The sequence below is a fragment of the Pan paniscus genome, chromosome 5 (assembly GCF_029289425.2).
Source record: "Pan paniscus chromosome 5, NHGRI_mPanPan1-v2.0_pri, whole genome shotgun sequence".
Taxonomy (NCBI): domain Eukaryota; kingdom Metazoa; phylum Chordata; class Mammalia; order Primates; family Hominidae; genus Pan; species Pan paniscus.
Window position 1 is genome coordinate 104686270 of NC_073254.2, and position 19164 is coordinate 104705433.

Here is a 19164-nt window from a genome sequence, read left to right on the forward strand (position 1 = left end):
AGATGGATTAAAGACTTAAATGTTAGAACTAAAACCATAAAAACCCTAGAAGAAAAGCTAGGCAGTACCATTCAGGACATAGGCATGGGCAAGGACTTCATGTCTAAAACATCAAAAGCAATGGCAACAAAAGCCAAAATTGACAAATGGGATCTAATTAAACTAAAGAGCTTCTGCACAGCAAAAGAAACCACCATCAGAGTGAACAGGCAACCTACAGAATGGGGGAAAATTTTTGGAACCTACTCATCTGACAAAGGGCTAATATCCAGAATCTACAATGAACTCAAACAAATTTACAAGAAAAAAACAAACAACCCCATCAAAAAGTGGCAGAAGGATATGAACAGACACTTCTCAAAAGAAGACATTTATGTAGCCAAAAAACACATGAAAAAATGCTCATCATCACTGGCCATCAGAGAAACGCAAATCAAAACCACAATGAGATACCATCTCACACCAGTTAGAATGGCGATCATTAAAAAGTCAGGAAACATGTGCTGGAGAGGATGTGGAGAAATAGGAACACTTTTACACTGTTGGTGGGACTGTAAACTAGTTCAACCATTGTGGAAGTCAGTGTGGTGATTCCTCAGGGATCTAGAACTAGAAATACCATTTGACCCAGCAATCCCATTACTGGGTATATACCCAAAGGATTATAACTCATGCTGCTATAGACACATGCACGTGTATGTTTATTGCGGCACGATTCACAATACAAAGACTTGGAACCAACCCAAATGTCCAACAATGATAGACTGGATTAAGAAAATGTGGCACATATACACCATGGAATACTATGCAGCCATAAAAAGGATGAGTTCATGTCCCTTGTAGGGACATGGATGAAGCTGGAAATCATCATTCTCAGCAAACTATTGCAAGGACAAAAAACCAAACACCGCATATTCTCACTCATAGGTGGGAATTGAACAATGAGAACACATGGACACAGGAAGGGGAACATCACACACCGGGGACTGTTGTGGGGTGGGGGAAGGGGAGGGATAGCATTAGGAGGTATACCTAATGCTAAATGACGAGTTAATGGGTGCCACACACGAACATGGCACAGGTATACATATGTAACAAACCTGCACATTGTGCACATGTACCCTAAAACTTAAAGTATAATAATAATAAAATTTTTTAAAAAAAGGTCAAGTCAAAAAAAGAAAAAACAAAACATGAGGTTTGGAGGGAACGAACAGCCAAACTATAGCCCTCACTCATAAATTTAGCAAATTCTGTGTGTCATTTCTTCAGGGAAGAGTAGTAAGGAAAGAAAGCCAACAAGACTCGAGATTTGTTTCTAAAAAGCTAAACCCATTTTAAAAAATAGTCTTTAAGCTATGATTTCAAAAAGATTTGGGAGTAAAAATCTTCTTGCAGACATAATAGGAATTCAACATTCTAAACATACACGTGTTCCCTGGATTAGACAGTAGAGAGGGGTCAGTAGTTCCCAAGCAAAGGGACCAAGGTGAGAGGTGACAGCATGCTGGCAGCCCTCACAGCCCTCGCTTGCTCTCAGCGCCTCCTCAGCCTTGGCGCCCGCTCTGGCCAGGCTTGAGGAGCCCTTCAGCCCACCGCTGCACTGTGGGAGCCCCTTTCTGGGCTGGCCAAGGCCGGAGCCAGCTCCCTCAGCTTGCAGGGAGGTGTGGAGGGAGAGGCGTGGGCGGGAACCGGGGCTGCGAGCAGTGCTTGTGGGCCAGTGCGAGTTCCGGGTGCATGTGGGCTCCGCGGGTCCTGCACTGGGAGCAGCCAGCTAGCCCCGCAGGCCCAGGCAGTGAGGGGCTTAGCACCTGGGCCAGCAGCTGCTGTGCTCAATTTCTCGCCAGGCCTTAGTTGCCTTCCTGCAGGGCAGGGCTTGGGACCTGCAGCCCGCCACGCCTGAGCCTCCCCCGCCTCCGTGGGCTCCTGTGCAGCCGAGCCTCCCCGATGAGCACCACCCCCTGCTCCACGGAGCCCAGTGCTGAGCCATCGACCACCCAAGGGCTGAGAAGTGCGGGCGCATGGCGCGGGACTGGCAGGCAGCTCCACCTGCAGCCCTGATGCGGGATCCACTGGGTGAAGCCAGCTGGTCTCCTGAGTCTGCTGGGGAGGTGGAGAACCTTTATGTCTAGCTAAGGGATTGTAAATACACCAATCGGCACTCTGTATCTAGCTCAAGGTTTGTAAACACACCAATCAGCACCCTGTGTCTAGCTCAGGGTTTGTGAATGCACCAATGGACACTCTTACCTAGCTACTCTGGTGGGGACTTGGAGAACCTTTGTGTCAACACTCTGTATCTAGCTACTCTGGTGGGGATGTGGAGAACCTTTGTGTCTAGCTCAGGGATTGTAAACGCACTGATCAGTGCCCTGTCAAAACAGACCACTCAGCTCTACCAATCAGCAGGATGTGGGTGGGGCCAGATAAGAGAATAAAAGCAAGCTGCCTGAGCCAGCAGTGGCAACCTGCTCGGGTCCCCTTCCACACTGTGGAAGCTTTGTTCTTTTGCTCTTTGCAATAAATATTGCTGCTGCTCACTTTTTGGGTCCACACTGCCTTTATGAGCTGTAACACTCACCGCGAAGGTCTGCAGCTTCACTCCTGCAGCCAGCCAGACCACGAACCTACCGGAAGGAAGGAGCAACTCCAGACGCGCGGCCTTAAGAGCTGTAACACTCACCGTGGAAGGTCTGCAGCTTCACTCCTGAGCCAGCGAGACCACAAACCCACCAGAAGGAAGAAACTCCGAACACATCCGAACATCAGAAGGAACAAACTCCAGACGCGCCACCTTAAGAGCTGTAACACTCACCGTGAGGGTCCGCGGCTTCATTCTTGAAGTCAGTGAGACCAAGAACCCACCAATTCCAGACACAAAGGGACCTTGTCCAGGACAGAAGCCACAAGGAGGAGAAATAGCTCTGGGTTGCGTCTAAGATGACTGCAGGTACTGGGTCCCTAGCTTGCCAAAGATTACTGGATCATAAGCTTGGCACGAAACTAGAGGGCTGCTGTGTTCCAGGCATCAGTGTTGGTTTATACATAGAGGATGTCAGACATACCAACGAGATCTTGAAGACTTTAGTGGTCTATTCTGCCTTCCCCATTTTCCAGACAATATGGAAGCCTTTGCAGTTCTGGCCTGAGTGGGTCCAATAATAACTGGGTTGAGATTCAACTACCTGCCAGGCAGTGAGGCTTAGAGTGAGAAATTAATACGATTTATAGAAAATAGCGTTAAATTCTTGCATGAATTTAGAGAATAAGATGCAGAACTTCTCCACTCACAACAATTCTATGTAATAGATAACATAATTTCTATTTTATAGATTGGGAAACCTAAATGAAAAACTTAACCTTGCATAGGTTATGCCATTAGTAAATGATGGATCTGGGGTTGGAATACAGGGAAAGGAGTAGCAGAGGCCAGCTGTCTGCTAATTAAAAAAAAAAAAAAAAAAAGGAAAGGAAAAGCAAGCATTTCTTCAAGAAAGGGCAGAAAGTAGAGATAAAGAAATCTAGTGTCCTAAGGGAAAAGAAATAAACTCTAAAGATTAGGAGAAGAAATCCCAATTAGTGATCAGAAGCTGCTAATGGCATGTGTTAGCCCTTCTAAAAGCAACAACCAAGTAGCAGTAGCTCTGTTATGACACAATGACAGTACCATACTGAGAAATTCAGTTAGAATCTGGCTCAATCAGCAAACTATGGTCAACAGACAGAATCCTGGGTATATGCTTACAGAAAACTGCCTGCAGACCAATAGACTCACTTAGTAAACATAGATTATATTTTTAATGGTACTGCAATTCAAAGCACATTGATAACAACAATAATGAAAAAAACTGATTTTCTAGAGGGTGGACTTTTAAATTGAGGTTACTTCAGCTTTGACTGACAGATTCGGTAGCAAGACATTTAATAGATTAATCACATTTCATTCACCTCAAATAAGGAAAAGAGAAATTACAATCCTTTATTGCCACAAAAAAGAAAAGAAGAGAAAAGGAAAAAAAGAAAGGAAAAAGGAAGGAAGGAATGGTAAAAAACATTTCTCTATCATTAAGTTTCAGAATTTCTTCAGAGGTTCTTGACCTTTTAACCCTTTGTTCCCAGAGATTACTGATAATCATGGTGATCAGAAAAGGAGTAAACTATACTTAATGAACACTGGTAATATGGTGACAATTCTTAAACATTACTGTGCCTAAGTTGGTAAAATTAAACTTTTGTAAAGAAAATTGACAATATGTATCAAGAGTTTTAAAAGATGCTCACATTTTTCTGACTCAATTTTATTTCTTAAAAATCTATCATAGATTTGTACAAAAGGTACATTCATGAACATAACCACATCACCATTTATAAATTGAAAGTTGGCATTTAAATACTATATATTAAAACCAGAGGGGAATTTTTAAGAAATTCATGGCAATATTTTGTTATTAATTAAAATTACAGATACAAAGCCCAAGTAAAACATGAAAAATTGCTCTTCTTAGGAGATTCAGTGAAGAATTAATATAAAATTTCAGTTTACTCTTTGATTGTAGCTATGTTTTTATATATATGCATATGAGAAAAAACTAGAAGAACACAAACTGATACTGCAAAATGCTAACTGATTTTTTTTTTCAGTGAGGATATTATACATAATTTTCTTCTTTATTTTTTTCTGTTTTCAACTCAATTATATGTTTTAAGGTGTTCTATCTCCTATAAGATATTTTAATTTTGAATGGGGAATAATGCTTAAATCAAACTAAAATTTTAATTTAAAGCTAAACAATACTACAGTAAGTTCAGGTAAATATATTTTAAGATGATTTTTGCTTTCAAATATGTTATATTTGTAGAATGTAACCATTAAATCTCAAACTATTTAAGAAAGCTAGATTATCTATGACTTTCACTTGTTCAACCTAATCAAATTTGTAATGAAAGGCAAAAAAATCTTTACTAAAAGTAATTGCTATGAACTTTAATTGCTGTAAACACAGGAATGCATCTTGCATGTGTGTACAACTCTAAGACTAACCACATTCGTGTGTTTTTTTTTTAGTATTTCCAGTATTTGCCTCATTAACAAATAATCTAAAGGAATATTGAAGCCAGATTAAAACATGTAAATATTATCTGAGTTCTTGATATATAAAACCCTAAAATGAATTTTCAGCAAGATTTCTTTTAAATAATGAAATTATTGAGTACATAGGATACCTAAGTTTTGAAGACCATAAAATTGATCATTTCTATAAGTATAATATTGCCACACCTCAGAGATATCACAGGTTCAGTTCCAAATCACTGCAATAAAGTTAATCACAATAAAGCAAGTCACAAGAATTTTTTGGTTTCTCAATCCATATAAAACTTAGGTTTACACCATACTGTAGTCTAGTAAGTGGGCAACAGCATTATGTCTAACAAAACCAATGTACATACCTTGATTTAAAAATACTTTATTACTAAAAAATGCTAATGATCGTCTAAGCCTTCAGTGAATCGTAATCTTTTGCTGATGGAGAATCTTGCCTCAGTGTTGATTGCTGCTGACTAATCAGAATGGAAGTTGCTGAAGGTTGGGGTGGCTATGGCAATTTCTTAAAATAAGACAACAATGAAGTTTTCTGCATTGATTGATGCTTCCTTTCATGAAAGATTTATCTGTAGCATACGATATTGTTTGAGAGCATTTCACCTACAATAAAGCTTTTCAAAATTGGAGGCAATCCTCTCAAATTCTGCTGCTGCTTTATCAATTAAGCTTATGCAATATTCTAAATTCTTTGTCATCATTCCTCCAATGTTCACAGCATTTTCACCAGGAGGAGATTCCATATCAATAAACAACTCCTCATCCATTTGAATTTTGTCATGAAATTGCAGCATTTCAGTTACATCTTCGTGCTCTATTTCTAATGCTAGTTCTCTTGCTATTTCCACTCCATCTGCAGTTACTTTCTCCACTAAAGTCTTGAACCTTTCAAAGTCATCCATGAGGTTTGGAATCAACTTCTTCCAAACTCCTATTAATGTTGAAATTTTGAACTCCTATCAAGAACCATGGATGTTCTTAATAGCATCTAGAATGATGAATTCTTTCCAGAAGGTTTTTGTTGCATTTTGCCCAGATTCATCACAGTAATCACTATGTATGGGAGCTACAGACTTACAAAATTATTTCTTAAATAATAAGACTTGGAAATTAAAATTACTCCTTGATCCATGGGCTGCAGTCTGAACGCTGTGTTACCAGTGATGAAAACAACATTAATCTCCTTGTATATCTCCATCAGAGCTATTGGGTGACCCAGAACATTGTCAATGAGCAGTAATATTTTGAAAGAAACCTTTTTTTCATGAGCAGCAGGTCTCAAAAGTGGACTTAAAATACTCATTAAACTATGCTCTAAACTGATGTGCTGTCATCCAGGCTTTGTTTTTCTATTTATAGAGCACAAGCAGAGTAGATTTAGTATAATTCTTAAGGGCCCTAGGATTTTTGGAATGGTTTTTGGAATGGAATGAGCTTTGGCTTCAAATAAAGTCACCAGCTGCATTAACCCCTAACAAGAAAGTCGGCCTGTCCTTTAAAGCTTTCAGGCCAAGCACTGAGTTCTCTTCTGTAGCTATAGAAGTCCTACATGATATCTTCTTCCGTAGAATGTTGTTTTGTTTACATTAAAAATCTCTTGTTTGGTGTAGCCACCTTCATTAACTACCATAGCTAGATCTTCTATATAACTTACTGCAGCTTCTCCATCAGTACTTGCTGCTTCACTTTGTACTTTCATATTTTGGGGATGGTGTCTTTCCTTAAACCTCATGAACCAATCTTTGCTAGCGTCCAGTGTTTCTTCTGCAGCTTCTTCAACTCTCCCAGGCTTCACAGGATTGAAGAGTTAGGGTCTTGCTGTGCATTAGGCTTTGGCTTAAGACAGTATTGTAGCTGGTGTGATCTTCTATCCATACTGATGCAGGACGGGTAAGCCCCAAACTGTCACTTAGCCTGGGAGGGTTCTTAGCATCACCCATGAAAGAATGCAAGGGTGAGCCCTGGTGGTGTTAGCGACTTTTATTGACGCAGCAGTGTACAACAGTAGCAGAGGTACTGCTCCTTGCAGAGAAGGGCTACCCCATAGGCAGTGTGCCTAGAGTAGAAACTCAAAGGTTGTTCTGCAGTCATATTTATACCCACTTTTAATTATATGCAAATTAAGGGGAAGGTTATGCAGAAATTTCTAGAGAAATGGTGGTGACTTTTGGGTCATTGTGTTGTTGCCATGGAAAGTGGTAACTTCCAGGTGTATCCCCAGCAATGGTAAACTGACAAGGCATACTGGGGCATGTGTCTTATGGAAAACTTCTTCTACCTTGTCCTGTTTTAGCTAGTCTTCAGTTTGGTCCAGTGTCCAAGCCCCACCTCCAGAGTTGAGACCTGCTTCCTACCTCAAGACCACTAAAACTTCATCCATATCAGCAATAAGGCTGTTTTGCTTTCTTATCATTCATGTGTTCTCTGGAATAGCACTTTTAATTTTCTTCAAGAAGTTTTCATTTGTATTCATAGCCTGGTTGTTTGGTCAAGAGGGTTAGCTTTTGCCTGTCTCAGCTTTTGACTTGCTCCCCTCCCTAAGTTTAACCATTTATAGGTTTTGATTTAAGGAAGTATATGCAACTCTTCCTTGCACTTGAACTTTAGAGGCTATTGTAGAATTATTAATTGGCTTAATTTCAATATTCTTGTGTGTCATGGAATAGAGAGGCACGAAGAGAGGGCAAGAGATGGGGAAATGGCCAGTTAGTGGAGTAGTTAGAACACACAACATTTATTGATTAATTTCACTGTTTTCTTATGAGTGTGCTTTGTGGTACCCCAAAACAACTACAATAGTAACATCAAAGATCATTGATCAAAGTTAACCATAACACATATAATAACGTCTGACATATTGCAAGAATTATGAAAATGTGACATAGAGACAGAGTAAGCATGTGCTGTTAGAAAAATTTTGCCAATAGTCTTGCTCCACCCAGGGTTACCACAAACCTTCAATTTGTTAAAAATGCAATATCTGCAAAGTGCAATAAAGTAAAGCACAATCAAATAAGGTATGCCTGTATAGAGCTGGTCCTGCACTCTCATTCCTATTAAGATTTTAATAACTGATGATGCTTAATGAATTCACTTCCTGAAGACTTTTTGCATTTTGGCAGTGAAGGAACACAAACCACAAAATGAATCTAATAGTACAATCTCAGCAATCAGATATTCCAGTGATGGGAGAGTTTGATGGGTACATGGAGGTTTTTCAGAGTCTTGAAACCACTTGTTGAAAATAACTTTTTATTTAACTTCCACATAATGCTGGTTATAGCTATTTGCACTTAGACAGCTATAGTTCACAGATTCACTACACTTTAGGACTAACGTGTCCAACATTTGAGTTTGGAGCTTAGGGAAAACTTCTCCTATCTGATGTTACCAAGACTATAAACCCATCTGCATAGCATTCAAAAGACTATTTGTTTTGTAGGTTAGTAGCTCGTAGACATGACCTCATAATCATCTTTCTGCATGTTCACCTTCCTTACCAATTTGGGTAATATTATTAATAAAATAACCAATTATTCACTTTGAAGGTTTTCAGGAAGATGCATCTGATAGAGACTACAAAGTAAATGAAAGAGTTGAGACAGTTTTTTTGACTGGAGAATTGAGAATTCATGCCATTATGTGAACAATAGCTCCATCCTACTCCATCACCCTAGAGTGGTTCTGTAATTAGGCAAAGACTACTGGTAATTTACAATTCTCCCGTACCGAATCTTATAACCTGCCTCCCAACCAGGCAAATGCTCTTGAGTGTTATTTCCACATGTAATCCCCTGGTTGGTATGTATTTAGCTAAACCCAGCCATTCATTCTTTGAGTCCATTATGAAGGAGAAATGGTTTTTACCCCACTTGAATTATACTGAATCATCACCCATTAAGAATAACTATATTTATAAAAATTCCTTAATGAATACACAATATAAAATGGATTATACTCGAACTACAAGAAAACAACATGTGAAGGGGCATTAAAAGTATAGTTTTATATGCAATTGAAGTCAAGTTGTTGTCAACTTAAAGTAGATGATTATAACTACTAGATATTGTATGCAAGCCTATGGAAACTACAAAGAAAAAGCCATAATAGATACTGAAAATATAAAAAGCAAAAAATGAAATAAAATCATTACAAAAAATTATCAAATAATGAAGGAAGGCAGCAAGAAAGTTAGTGGAAAACGAAACAATAGCAAAACAGAAAATTATTTTTGACTTATAGTAGTAAGTCCTCACCTTTCAATAATTCTTTAAATGTAAATAGATTCAACACCTTAGGCAAAAGACTTAGAGTGGTTGAATGGATTTTTAAAAATTAGACCTGACAATTTGCTGTCCACAAGTCTCACTTTAGATTTCACTAAAGATTTCCCTAAGCTCCAAACTCAAATGTTGGACACATAGACTGAAAATGAAGGGATGGAAAAAGATGTTTGACACAAATGGTAGCCAAAAGAAAGCAAAGTGGCTATAGTCATACTAGACAAAATAGACTTTAATCTGTCTCTAGGAATGAAGATCATTATATAATGATAAAAGTATTGATTCAACAGGAAGATGTTACCAAGTAAAGATATATATGCATCTGGCCGGGTGTGGTGGCTCACGCCTGTAATCCCAGCACTTTGGGAGGCGGAGAAGGGCAGATCATGAGGTCAGGAAATCGAATCCATCCTGGCTAAGACGGTGAAACCCCGTCTCTACTAAAGATACGAAAAATTAGCCGGGCGTGATGGCGGGCGCCTGTAGGCCCAGCTACTAGGGAGGCTGAGGCAGGAGAATGGCAGGAACCTGGGAGGCGGAGCTTGCAGTGAGCCGAGATCGCACCACTGCAGTCCAGCCTGGGCCACAGAGCGAGACTCCGTCTCAAAAAAAAAAAAAAAAAAAAAAGATAAATATGCATCCAAACCCAGATCATCTAAATATATAAAACAAATATTGACTTATCTGAATGGAGAAAATGAAAGTAATACCAAATAGTAGGAGACTTTAATACCCCACTTTTTTAAAAAACCGGGATCTCGCTTTGTCACCTGGGCTGGAGTGCAGTGCTGTAAACATGGGTCACTGCAGCCTCAACCTGTGAGGCTCAAGTGATCTTCCCATTTCAGCCTCTCAAGTAGCTGAGATTACAGTTGTGTGCCTCCATGACTGGCTGATTTTTTTGTTTGTTTGTTTTTTGTTTGTTTTTTGCTTGTTTTTAGATGGAGTCTTGCTCTGTCACCCAGTCTAGAGTGCAGTGGTGCGATCTCGGCTCACTGCAACCTCTGCCTCCTGGTTTCAAGTGATTCTCCTGCCTCAGCCTCCAGAGTAGCGAGATTACAGGCGCCCACCACCAAGCCCAGCTAATTTTTGTATTTTTAGTAGAGACGGGGTTTCACCATCTTGGCCAGGCTGGTTTCAAACTCCTGACCTCATGATCTGCCCGCCTCAGCCTCCCAAAGGTTTCACAGTGTTGCTCAGACTGGTCTCAAACTCCTGAGCTCAAAGGATCGAGGCACCTCAGTCCCCAAAGTGCTGGGATTACAGGCATAAGCCACCATGCCCAGTCAATAACCTACTTTCAATAATGGATAGAACATTAAGACAGAAAATTAATAAACAACTGCCTTGGAAACAAATATAAACCAAATGGAACTGCAGATATAAACATAACATTCAATTTAACAGCAGAACACACATTCTTCTCAGGTGCGCACAGAACATTCTCTGGGATTGATCACATGACAGGCCACAAACAAGTCTTAACAAATTTAAGACAAAAACAATTTCAAGTGTATTTTCAGATCACAATGAAATGAAACTTGTAATGAATAAGAGTGAGAAAATGGGAAAATTTACAAGTAGGTGGAAACTAAATAGTTAAACTAAATAATTCTTGAAGAATTATTGGGCAAAAAACAAAACTTAAAGAGGAATTTTTTAAATACTGAGACAAATGGAAATGAAAATACAACATAAAATCTTATGGGATACAGTAAAAACAGCACTATGTAATTCTTACTTTTTGTATTTTTTATATTATTTACCATTTTTGGAGCTATGATTCTTCTGGTTGTAACATCTTATGACTCTCCCTCATGGTAGAGTATTGTCATTTGTTTGTTAGTTTTATTGTTATTTGTAGCAGTCTGGGTACATCCATGGGGCCCTAGGAATGTTACTGGTTCCAAACAAGTTTCTGATTTAATTTATCTTCATGGGCTTCCTGTATCACAGGAGTAGTATGAATACCAATCTTGAATATACTCAAGAGTCACAGTTGGGTTTCTGATATTTTATGTATATATTATTTCTACTTAGGGCTCTAGTAGAAGTTTCCTGTAGATCCTGAACTATGAGTGGAGTTTTTCTAGTCCCTGTTTTTCAGAGAAGAAATCCTTTGAGGCCCTGTCTTTATAGATGAGGCTCCTTTACAGCTGTAAGAAACTGCCCCCAGCCTGCACCCAATGTCTAAGTTGTACAACCTCATGGGCGACCACTGACTCAGCACTACTTATCACTCAGGCTTTGAGTTCTGATTCCTGAGTATTTCCAGTTTTGTTCTATAAGATTGTCCTTGGTTATATTTTATTCAGTATGTGTAGGTCATTGATAAAATATGTCAACTCAGTCTTCTATATTCCATTCTTTTTATTTTATAAATAAGGAAACTGAAACTAAGAGAAAATATGTGACTTGCTTAAGCTTCCAGACCGTGTCACCTGATGTGGGCTTCCTCACTCCCAGCCTAGAGTTTGTACTTTCTTTCTCCATTGTATTACACAGCTTCTCAACATTTTCACTGGTGGCATTCTTCTTTCAAGCTCTTTTTCTACTTAAGCTTCCCAACATGGCATTTCTGATATAAGCAGACTACAAAACACAAATCAGAGGAGTCCAGCAAAGGGACATGTAGATGTAATCTAATTTAAAGAACTATAATGAAACATGTTGTTAAGTAAAAGATTCAGTGAAATAATATTCTGCAGTTAAGAGAAGAAATTGAGTGAAAGGACATCAAATGCTCCATGCTGGATCTAAAGAAATCCTTTTTTAGCATTTTAGGCCCAATGAAAAAGAATTTTTAAGAATCTCAATAAACGAGTCTTACAATATATAGAAAGATGGAGAGCTTTATCTCGATAGATATATATAGATAGATGATTGATAGATAAATAGATAGATATCTGTCAAGTGAAGAGGTTAGTGTTTCAGAAATAAACTGATGAATTTCATGCATTTCAGAGGCAATGGGTCATGGTCAAGATGCATGTTTAATTAAAAAATTATTATACTTACTTTGTATGAAAATAATTGAGCTTTATAAAGCAAAAGACTTAATAGACTTAATAAAGAATATTACAATGCACTCCTCTCCCAACTAACTAGGATGATATAACACTATTACAATGTACAGACCTGCATCAAGCACCCAGAGGATGACATAACTCACAATATTTTCCTCAAGACAATACAGCTTGAAAAATTTTTTCCAGCTATTTCTAGAAAAATGTACATAATATTGCTATATAATTTTCTGATGAAAAGTTCACAATTAGGCATTTTATGTGCTGATGAGAACACTAGATTTTTGAGAATGAAAATTTAGCAATTATGCTAGTTCCAGTCCTAAGACCATTGTCATTAGGTTCTTTTTTTGTTCTTCTCCTGCTCTCCTCTGTATTGTGGGATTTGGAAGGGGAGAGAAGATGGAGTAGAGGAAGTGGAGTGCTGGCTCTTTCAGGGCATATTTCTAGCTCCCATATAAGCTGGTTTCTAAAGGGGTTTGACAAATAGGGAGCAGAATCAGAGATTGGAAGGCAAGGAAGGGAGAATCCAGACTATTTCTCCTTTTGTGCCTCTGGTGGTGACTCCACAGTGGCTATCAACCCCAGCTCCTGCTCCTTGTTGTGATTCCATCTTTCACCAGGTGTCCCTGGTCCTGAGCAACATTAATTGCCCTTCCTTCCTTTATGTCTTTGGCCTATACATGGTAATGCCTTCTTGCTATTGTCCAACTTTGATTACCTTGCCATCACCTGTTTAATTTCTCAGATATCCCATCACCCATGGAATCAATCTCTACATTAAAGCCCCTGTGTTGTAAATACTCAAAATCCTTTGTTTCCCTGATTACTCTATGATTGATACAAAGATTAAGTTATAGCATTCAAATTCCAGGATGTTTTACTATTTTTCATTGAGGCCTTTCTTGAATATTTATCTGAAATCCTATTGCATTTATAAGCTAGAAAACAATATTTAGCTTGGCTCCTATTATTTTAGCTCTTAAAATATGCCATTTTGGGTTATTTGTTAACTTGTAGAATCCTACAGTCCCTCATTTGAATTATAATTGAGATTCAAAGAAATTAGGTTGCATACCTAGTCAAATAACACCAAAATTTTTGAAGTTAAGTAAAATAATATATATTTAACTACAGAGTCTACAACTAATGTTGTATATGTAGCACAACACATTTTTAGTGCTAAATAGTGATTATATTAGTGTGAAATATTATTTAATTAATTTTAGTATCAATTAAGTCAATCTGAAAATAAAACACTATATACATTCTTACCCCTTCTTATCTGCCATGTGCCACTTTATAAATAACAGAGTACCATAGAGCTAGCTCTATCATATATTTATGATGCAGGGTTAGAACATATAACTGAATTCCACAATAATCCATCACTTCTCATTTTAAATTTTCTCTTCTTACATTTTTTGTAAACCAGGGTTGCCAAGATAGTAAAATTAATGGTTTTTAATTTTTTCTTTTCTTCATGTCTCCTACAAAATCTTTTATGGATATACTAATAAAAATATAAATTCCCAAAGCCTAATCTTGAGAGCAGTAGAAAGAACAGAAAGAATATAACCCATTGGCTTTTAAATTATGAGGCATGGCCTCTGCACACATGCACACTGAGCTGCTCTGTGTTGATCTCTTGAAAGAAGTTTTAAGGAGAGTTTCTGAGGATTGGAGAATTAGTGTTCATACTTAAGATGTAAACACTGTGTTTTTCAAGAACTCTGGGACAAGCTAAAAATCTCACCATATTTATATACCCAGGAGAAACAATACTTACACAAGAAAAATGAACACCCAATGATATCTTGGCCATTCAAAACATTTCATCCTTAAAAAATGGAAATACTTGATAAAAGAAACAACTACAATGTACTGGTCATTAGGAAAAGTATGGTTAGTTTTGGATGTCTCCCTAAATAACAGTATAATGAGGACACCCAACCTTTGACTCACTGAAGCAGAGAATATTCCCTATGGGAAAGCACATTTTTAAAGTCATGAGATAACAAAATGGAGAAAGCAATTAGTTCTTTGCTCTTCTGCCATCTAGAAATAGCTGGCTGAGAAGCCAATGAGGTAGAGCCAGTCTGTAAACCACCAAATTGTATATATATATAAATATTTAGTTAAAGATTGGAAAAATATATGTATTCTTTATTTATATATAACATATTATTTATATATAGTTAATATATATTCTTTTTTACATATAAAGAAATTATATAATATATAAATAACATAATATATAAGAATATTTATACTATATATAATATATAGAGGAATATCTATATAGAGATTATATATATAAGAATATACATACATAAATATTTATATATTTATATGTTCTTTCCGATCTTCATTTTAGGTCCAGGGGATATATGTTCAGGTTTGTTACATGGGTAAATTGTGTGCTGTAGGGGTTTGATGTACAGATAGTTTTGTCACCCAGGTAGTCAGCATAGTACTCGATAGGTAGTTCTGCAATCCTCACCCTCCTCCCACACTCCACTCTCTAGTAGGTTTTGGTGTCTATTGTTTCCTTCTCTGTGTCCTGATATAAATATTGATCATGTAACCATGTAATTACCCAGAAGATAGTTGATCTGAATTAATCAGAGTGCAAACAGAGTATTTGCCTATCTGTGAACCTGGGTTTTCTGACCCAGCTACCTTACCACACCCCAATATACCTAGACAACGGCCAAGTCTCCATCTCACTCCAAAGCATGTTGACATAACTGTGGATGAAGTCTTCCATCCCATAAGTCAGGCTTAGCAATGCCTAGAGGAGTGATCTCAGCAGATCTTCAAAACTCCTGAACCTAACAACACTCAGTCAACTTAACTGAGTATCTCTAAGGTTTTCTTAAAACAACAACAACAACAACAAAAAAAACAAAACTCTTTATTTAGAATAAAGACTATATTGAGAAGAGATGTGATGTATAATAGAGCCAAAATTAAAGCCCAATGTTATGTGCTGCCTTGACATCTGGTGCAATCAGAAAGGCCTTTTCTGGCCTAATTGCAAGTCCTCTCTGTATTGTCTTCCCACAGATGAGGACTCCTAGCCAAACAATCCTCCTTATCAAGGGGACTAGGCACAGTTCCTGCTTATTCCTGAGTAGTGGGTTTCAATTCCTTGCCAGTCTAAGGAATTACTCAAACAAGTCAATCACATCCTCCTGCACAAACCAGAGGGCATCTCACCCTCTTGGTACTACAAAACAGCCCTTGGCTGTTCATCCTGTTCCTGAGTGCAACCGCCATGTGGCTCTGCAGGAAGTGTGGTGTCTTCCTCCCCTGGGCGGTGAGTATATATGACTAACAAACTGCTGTTGATCTCATCTCTCCAATGTTGGGTGTTGTGTTTGGGCATTCCCATTTATCTAAAGTGGGAATCCCTCTCTCACTGATAGTGATAAGAGGAAGTGATTAGAACAAAAGAGTCAAAGTTAATTGTTCTTCCAAATTGGTGAAAAATATCCTAGAGTTGAGATTATATTCTGGTTGTTAAACTAAGTTTTCATCTGATCTAATAAAAAATTTGCTTTCATAACTCTCAGAAGATCTGTCTTTATACGTGATAATAACAATTACTAGTACTATTACTACTAATAATGTTATTTATTTATTTATATGTCACACACATACATTATTCTATTTTATCTATACCCCAGTTCATAGCTAAGGAAACTGAGACATAGAGAGGTTAAAATAATTGGTACATGGTCATAGGTTAGTAAGTTAGTCACTCTGTCAGTCATGATTAAATCTAAGGAATTTTTGTTTGTTTATTGTTGTTTTTTTTAACCTTCAGAGCTCCTGTGCTTAACCACAAAATTATACCACTATCATCATTTGCTTTACTCATTATAATTGTCAGTAAAGTTCTTTAGGGCCTCTAAATCATGATTGAAACTCACTAACTCTTGTTTAAAAATCACTGATAAATGATAAATTCCTTGACACATACACCCCTCCAAAGACTAAACCAGGAAGAAGTTGAATCTCTGAATAGACCAATCACAGGCTCTGAAATTGAGGCAATAATTAATAGCTTACCAACCAAAAAAAGTCCAGGACCAGACAGATTCACAGCCGAATTCTACCAGAGGTACAAGGAGGAGCTGGTACCATCCCTTCTGAAATTATTCCAATCAATAGAAAAAGAGGGAATCCTCCCTAACTCATTTTATGAGGCCAGCATCATTCTGATAACAAAGCCTGGCAGAGACACAACAAGAAGAGAGGATTTTAGACCAATATCCCTGATGATCATCCATGCAAAAATCCTCAATAAAATACTGGCAAACCCAATCCAGCAGCACATCAAGAAGCTTATCGACCATGATCAAGTTCGCTTCATCCCTGGGATGCAAGCCTGGTTCAACATACGAAAATCAATAAACGTAATCCAGCATATAAACAGAACCAAAGACAAAAACCACATGATTATCTCAATAGATGCAGAAAAGGGCTTTGACAAAATTCAACAGCCCTTCATGCTAAAAACTCTCAATAAATTAGGTATTGATGGGACATATCTCAAAATAATAAGAGTTATCTATGACAAACCCACAGCCAATATCATACTGAATGGGCAAAAACTGGAAGCATTCCCTTTGAAAACTGGCACAAGACAGGGATGCCCTCTCTCACCACTCCTATTCAACATAGTGTTGGAAGTTCTGGCCAGGGCAATCAGGCAGGAGAAGTAAATAAAGGGTATTCAATTAGGAAAAGAGGAAGTCAAATTGTCCCTGTTTGCAGATGACATGATTGTATATCTAGAAAACCCCATTGTCTCAGCCCAAAATCTCCTTAAGCTGATAAGCAACTTCAGCAAAGTCTCAGGATACAAAATCAATGTGCAAAAATCACAAGTATTCTTATACACCAATAACAGACAAACAGAGAGCCAAATCATGAGTTAACTCCCATTCACAATTTTTTCAAAGAGAATAAAATACCTAGGAATCCAACTTGCAAGGGATGTGAAAGACCTCTTCAAGGAGAACTACAAACCACTGCTCAATGAAATAAAAGAGGATACAAACGAATGGAAGAACATTCCATGCTCCTGGGTAGGAAGAATCAAGAACGTGAAAATGGCCATACTGCCCAAGGTAATTTATAGATTCAATGCCATCCCCATCAAGCTACCAATGACTTTCTTCACAGAATTGGAAAAAACTACTTTCAAGTTCATATGGAACCAAAAAAGAGCCCGCATCGCCAAGTCAATCCTAAGCCAAAAGAACAAAGCTGGAGGCATCACGCTACGTGACTTCAAACTATACTACAAGGCTACAGTAACCAAAACAGCATGGTACTGGTACCAAAACAGAGATATAGATCAATGGAACAGAACAGAGCCCTCAGAAATAATGCTGCATATCTACAACTATCTGATCTTTGACAAACCTGACAAAAACAAGAAATGGGGAAAGGATTCCCTATTTAATAAATGGTGCTGGGAAAACTGGCTAGCCATAGGTAGAAAGCTGAAACTGGATCCCTTCCTTACACCTTATACAAAAATTAATTCAAGATGGATTAAAGACTTAAACGTTAGACCTAAAACCATAAAAACCCTAGAAGAAAAGCTAGGCAATACCATTCAGGACATAGGCATGGGCAAGGACTTCATGTCTAAAACACCAAAAGCAATGGCAACAAAAGCCAAAATTGACAAATGGGATCTAATTAAACTAGAGAGCTTCTGCACAGCAAAAGAAACTACCATCAGAGTGATCAGGTAACCTAAAGAATGGGAGAAAATTTTTGCAACCTACTCTTCTGACAAAGGGCTAATATCCAGAATCTGCAAAGAACTTAAATAAATTTACAAGAAAAAATCAAACAACTCCATCTACAAGTGGGTGAAGGATATGAACAGACACTTCTCAAAAGAAGACATTTATGCAGCCAACTGACACATGAAAAAATGCTCATCATCACTGGCCATCAGAGAAATGCAAATCAAAACCACAATGAGATATCATCTCACACCATTTAGAATGGAGATCATTAAAAAGTCAGGAAACAACAGGTGCTGGAGAGGACGTGGAGAAATAGGAACACTTTAACACTGTTGGTGGGACTGTAAATGAGTTCAACCATTGTGGAAGTCAGTGTGGTGATTCCTCAGGGATCTAGAACTAGAAATACCATTTGACCCAGCCATCCCATTATGGGGTATATACCCAAAGGAATATAAATCATGCTGCTATAAAGACACATGCACATGTATGTTTATTGCGGCACTACTCACAATAGCAAAGACTTGGAACCAACCCAAATGTCCAACAATGATAGACTGGATTAAGAAAATATGGCACATATACACCATGAAATACTATGCAGCCATAAAAAATGATGAGTTCATGTACTTTGTAGGGACATGGATGAAGCTGGAAACCATCATTCTCAGCAAACTATCGCAAGGACAAAAAACCAAACACCGCATCTTCTCACTCATAGGTTGGAATTGAACAATGAGAACACTTGGATACAGGAAGGGGACCATCACACACCTGGGCCTGTTTTGGGGTGGGGGGAGGGGGGAGGGATAGCATTAGGAGATATACCTAATGTAAATGACGAGTTAATGGGTGCAGCACACGAACATGGCCCATGTATACATATATAACAAACCTGCATGTTGCGCACGTGTACCCTAGAACTTAAAGTATAATAAATATATATATATTTATATATATATAATGCTTAGACCAAA